The sequence below is a fragment of the Rousettus aegyptiacus genome, unplaced genomic scaffold (assembly GCF_014176215.1).
Source record: "Rousettus aegyptiacus isolate mRouAeg1 unplaced genomic scaffold, mRouAeg1.p scaffold_m13_p_1, whole genome shotgun sequence".
Lineage (NCBI taxonomy): Eukaryota > Metazoa > Chordata > Mammalia > Chiroptera > Pteropodidae > Rousettus > Rousettus aegyptiacus.
The window spans coordinates 52,701,399-52,707,499 of NW_023416284.1; the positions used below are offsets into that span (position 1 = coordinate 52,701,399).

At 40.2% G+C, this 6,101-nt stretch overlaps 1 pseudogene; it reads left to right on the plus strand.

Annotated features, from left to right (window-relative positions):
- Positions 1 to 4,959: 4,959 nt before the first annotated feature.
- On the plus strand, positions 4,960 to 5,816 carry LOC118602894 (annotated as a pseudogene).
- The last annotated feature ends 285 nt before the right edge of the window (positions 5,817 to 6,101 follow it).

The following is a 6,101-nucleotide window of genomic DNA, read 5'->3' on the forward strand; positions in this document are numbered from 1 at the left end:
CAGTACTTGGCACAAAGTGAGTTCTTAATTTAGGTTTGTTGAATAAAAGACTATCCATAACACAACTCCCCTCTCAGTTCTAAAACTTTCTTGTTTATGTGTGTGAGGCAGTGACCTAATGTCACCTCTAGAATGTCAAGGCTTACTGAAAACAGTTTTATCACAGTTGGCAGCAGCTGACACCAATCAAAGTCCAATTAGTCGATGAGAATGTCAGAGAAATGATTTTAGACTCCTTTAGGGCTGGGAGTTGGAAAGGCAATCGGTCAGTTGTGTTAGACAAGAAGCTTGGAAATTTACTGAAGAGTTTTTAAAAGAGTTGGAACACCTAAATGAACATATCCTAATCAAAGATAGACTGAACAGCTGAAATCTGTTCAAAGGCATTTCGAGCTTCGGCACTGAGCTAATTTTAATCCCCATCTTTAGATAAGAGAGAAATAAGCAGGTCACTTTGGTACATTTAGAAATTCTATGTGAGGTTTGAGACTTGAGAACAAGGAGGTGGAATACTGTGTCTCACATCAAGATTGCAGAGGCCCAAATAGCTTTCTACATCATCTACTCCTTTTCAGTTTCTGGAATAAACTCCAAAGAATATTGAATTTGGAAAATATAATGGAAATTGTTTTGGAGCCACCAAATTAATCCTTCTTGAATGATTAAAAACATAGTTCATCCTAGATCAAAATAAATCTCAAAAGGGTAAGAGTCAAACCATATAAACAAACTAACAGGATCTGTGGTACAAAAGAATAAATAAAAATAAATATTCAGACTTTTTTATGAAGTTCCAGCCCAATGGATTTAGTTTTATGTGGTACGAAGAGAAATTGGTCAGATATGATCAAAGCCATGGTTGTTCGTGACAATTTATTTAGCAATACCTAAAAGGAGCCTGCATCCCAAAGAAAATGGAGCTACCCCCACCCCACCCTAAAAAGAGCATCAAACTCTTTTATGTTAAGCCACTAAAACTTTTGGTTTTATTTATTACTGCAGTATAGTCTAGCTGTTTCAGTTAGCTTTCACTAAATTATGTTGTCAAAGCAAACAACCACAAAATATCGGTGGCTTAGAACACTATTGGATGTTCTCATATTAGATGTGGTTATGGATTGACTGTCTCTGCTTTATGTGTCTTCATTCCAGGCTTCAGGGTAAAGAAGCAGCCTTATTTGATGTGCTGTTGTTCTCATGGCAGAGGCAATAAAGTTAGTGGAACCACAGGAAGACTCTTAAACTTCCTGTTCAGAAGCGGCACACAACACTTCTGTCCCCATTTTATTGCTCCAAGCAAGTCACATGGCCAAGCATTACTACTGGGGCAGAGCACTAAGATCCCTTCATGGAGAGGGATAGCAAATAATGGGGAGGAATAATATAATCTACCACATTACCTCACCCTAGCTAATGCACATTTTGGGAATGAAAATGGTAAGCTGTCACCAAATGACAAAGCAAAAACAAACTAAAAAACAAACTGTAATATATAACATTGCCCTAACAGAGAAATGTTGAGAAGACTGGTATCTAAAGTTGGAAAGATGGCAATCCATGTAATATATTTGGTAAAACTATCTCCTGAAGTAATATGGGAAACAGATCATATGTCTATTGGGGAGGTATCTTTAGAGGGAGAGATAGAAAAACTGAAATTTAATTTTATGTTTTGTTGTTATTGGCTGCATTTGGCAATACTACAAGACAAATAATAATACTTCGGGAAAAACTTTGGCAATTTCGAGCAGAAATGAAGAGAGAAGATAGTCTAGAAATGTAGGGTCTTACAAGACCAGAAGAACTGACAGCTTCCAGACCCCAAACAGAGATGAGATGTAAAACTAACCTTAATTGACAAACTGAAAAAGAACTTTGGTCTTTGCAGCAGAACTTCCTACTCGCCCTGGAACATCTATCTCTGTAACTTGGAATTAACACATGAAAGATATAAACTTTTATGTTATTTCAGTTGGTTTGGTTTGGGGGTTCTCTTTGTTACAGCAGCTTAGCTGACACTCTGACTATAACATGACCATAAAGTTACTCTGCATACTGCTACTCCAAAGATTGAGCTAAATAGTGGACTTCCTGGAGGCCGGAACAATTGTCCAACTTTGTATGACACCTAACCTAACCTTAAGTAACTTCTCATTCATTCAGTCTTTATAATTACCAAGAGAGAGGATCTAATCTGTTTTCCTCCTATTATGACATATCACTCTTACAGAAATATCAAAGAATTCAAAAGGCTGCAGGAAATTATAACCTGGTACAGAATTTACATTGAATTTAAAGAAAAGTGAAGGAGGAAGGTCAAATTTAGGTACTGATATTCTTCCCAATTCAGTTCAGTTCTTCAAACATTTACTCAAACCAGGGAGATTGAGAGATATGCAGTTTTTGCCCCCAAGAAATTACAATTGATTAAGGGAAACTTATCAACATGAATAAAGTCATGATACAGTACAGTAAATGCTACAGCAGAGGAAAATAAGCATGGGGTGCCCGTGAGAGCACAGATGCTAGATGCCTATCTTGGTTGGAGGCAAGGGCTCAGGGCAGGTTTTGCAGAAGAGGAGAAGCCTTAGCAGAGTCTTAAAGGAAAAAGCGAAGAATTATCCTTGCAAAGAGAGGGGCAGTGGGAATAGTGTTCTAGGCAGAGAGAACCATGGGAACTAAGTCAAGTATGTGAAGAAGACATTTTTATGCCTATTCCAGTTGAGTATTTTTCCAGATCTGTCACTTTTAAGTACCAGGTCACTGGGACTCTGGAAGCTACCTATTGTGATTGCCTTTCTTTTGTTCAGGAACAATTTCAGATGGCCAGCCTTTGAGAGTATCCTTAGATACACTTGGTTATATGTGTAAGAGTTTAATATTATTTCTCTCACTTGTTGGTTGACAATTCTTCCTGGTGTTTCTGCATGTCTTGTCTCAGCTTTTGTTATAGACTACTTTTTCAAGGGTGTTTATATAACAGACAGTCTTTGAAGATAGAGATAGTATCTCCCTCCAGGACAGAAAGCATATTTGTTTTCTGATCCAAGATGATAAAGAAAATGCTTCCTCCAAATATTATCCCAAAGCTGGGCTGAGGTTTACTAGCACTAGGGACACCCTTTCAAAGATAGGCATTTCCTCAGCCGAGATGCAAACCAACTGTGTGCGCATCACCTAGATCTCCTGTGGGACTTGGGGGCAAGGGGAACCAATTCAAACATGAAGTTCGTGCAGCCTACTAAGCTATCAGTAATAAAGTTTTTGTTTCTGACCCAGAGAGAGGTCTCATGTATTCTGCCAGCACCTATGAAATTGTGGCAGTTATGGTTGGCTTACAAGTGAATAAAATCTCAGGCTCCTCGTAGTTATTGAAATTCCAGAAATAGTTTCATTTTGGGTCTGAAAATAGTCCCTTAAACCAAGGCATGAATTTCTAACACAGAATTTTAGATGTTAGCAACAGATTAAAAAATATTTTTAAGCGAAGGACTCTTCCATCATCACCACCTTGTCTAGCTGTGTGTTAGGACAGCCCTGGTGAAGTGCTTTGATAGTGGCTCCCCCACTGAATGAAGCAGTGGGAAAATCAGGGTGAGTGGAGCCTTCAGAAGGAGAATACTGATGCTTCTCAATGTATTGCAAAAAAAAAAAAAAATGCTGTGGAAGACTGGCAATGATTTGTGTGTGTGCTAATACCTTTTATTTTATATTGTTGCGTGCATTGCATCATGTTCTAGAGTGTGGATTGACAGATCAATTGTATGGGAAACTATACATGCCAAACTCCCTGCCTTCTGAATTATAGGGGTTCTGCCATCTCCTAGGGACTGTTCCTGGTCATAGAATCAAGCTATCTCAGCACTACAGTGTCCATTTCCAGCATGTGGGAAAAAAGAGAGATAGCACATGGAAAGCAAAAAGAGAGATAGCACATGGAAAGCAAGCAAATCTCTTTAAGGAAAGTGGCATGGAAGTCACGTACTTCCCTTCTACCCATCTTTTCTTGAGAGAACTTGGTCATATTTCTAGCTGCAAGGGGAGCTGAGAAACGTTGCCTTTGGCTGATTACCTCTATATTCCATGCTAAAACTTAGTTGGGTTGAGTGAGGGTTCAATCACTACAGAAAGAAGAAGAAAAAAAAAAAAACCCTGAAAGGCAGGTAGTTGTCTCTTTCACAGACTGAAAATATGATGACCTACTGTCCTATGCTTCTTGGTAATAAATCCGAATATCAAAGGTAATCTAGATGGTCAGTTCCTTAAAAAGCCTGAGCAATACATGTGTAGGCCTTCCACAAGTGCTTCTTAATTAACCTGGCGGGATAAAAGAGTGCTTTCTCTTTATTTGTGCAGTGACTACAACAGCACCTGTGAGTGCCCTCAGTAAATCCAGAGTTGATGTCCACATGAAAATGAAACTCTCTTGTGTGCCTGGCCAACCGGACTTGCTCAGTAGAGGGAAGTCAATATCACTCACACTAAAAAGTAACAGACCTTTCTCTCTCACTGCATTACTGTAAATTAAAAATCAGTGGTGGTGGAGGTGATGGGGAAGGTGGGACTCATCCTCCCTGTCACTCTGCATGAGCCTGCTTGGGAGAAAGACGCTAGGAGAATATGAAAGAGGGTAGAAATCTTTTTTCCCTGGTCACAGGTTGTTTTAGAATAAAGAAGAGAAACAAATCCAGGTAAGACTGGTCCGTTTTCTTAGTGGATTATCTAAATAATTCAGCAACATATTTTCTTGCTTGATGCAGGGGATGCCGTTTAAAAGGTGCCAACCAGCATTTTATTTTATATTTCTAAGACTTTTTGGAAATAAATTACCAAATTGGTTTGGATTTCAAGAGTGACTGAAATAAAAGTTAAAAAAAAAAAACGAAAGAAAGAACAAGCCCTCCATCAGTATTTATGCTTGTTAAGTAAAAACACACTCAACTAAATAAAAACTAAGTTGGGAAGCTAGTATCATCAGCACAATCTCCCATTAGCAGCTCATAGCCTGAGGGAAAGATACCTCTAACAACTTAACCCTTCCATAGGCATTACACGTGCCACTAGAATCTGAAATAGGCTACATTTGCAGTGTGCTTACATTACTTTAGGCTGTTGACTGTCTTCACTCTATGCTGTCAGTTCTATAATGGCTCTCCCTCCTGCACTTGCCTTATGTCGCACATTCTCAGGCTTTGTATATTTCTCTTCTTCTGAATCCTTTACACTGTGGCTAGAATAATCCTTCAAAAACACAAATCTTATCATGTCACTCCCCTACTTAATTCACTTCAGGGACTTCTCATGGCTCAGGACAGTGGCTCTCAATGGCTTTCCCACAGGTTAACCGCCTGGTCAACCTGTATCAGCGAGCCTCCTACACTTACCTCTCTCTGGGTTTCTATTTCAACAGCAACGATGTGCCCCTGGAAGACGTGGGTCACTTTCACAAGTTGGCTAAAGAGAAACGCGAGGGCTCCCAGTTGTCTCTTGAAGATGCAAAGCCAGCGTGGTGGCTGCGCCGTTTTCCAGAACCTGCAGAAGCCTTCTCAAGATGAGTGGAGTAAACCTCAGTATGCCACAGAAGCCACCATGGTCATAGAGAAGAATCTGAACCAGGCTTTTTGGATCTTCATGCCTTGGGTTCTGCCCACGCAGACCCGCATCTTTGTGACTTCCTGGAGACCCACTTCCTAGATGAGGAGGTGAGACTCATCAAGAAGATAGGCGACCACGTGACTAACTTCCGCAAGCTGGTCTGTCCCTAGGCTGGGCTGGGCGAATATCTCTTTGAAAGGCTCACAGTCAAGCGTGACTAAGAGCCTTTGGAGCCCAGAGGCTTTCGAGGGGGCCCGTCTGCATCCCCTTGGTATTGGCATTGTGCCTGAATCTCTCCCTGCAACCAATAGGCAGCCTTCCAACCATCCTGGAGCCCTCTTCCATGCCTTGGACCAAATTGAAACAATAAAGCTTTTTGCAACAGCAAAAAAGAAAAAAAGACAAATGTTTTAGATACAATAACTCACCAATTGCTGACCAAACCCTACTCCCCACATTTTGCAAAGAAGCAAAGCAAATACTATCACACATATTTGTCAGGGACA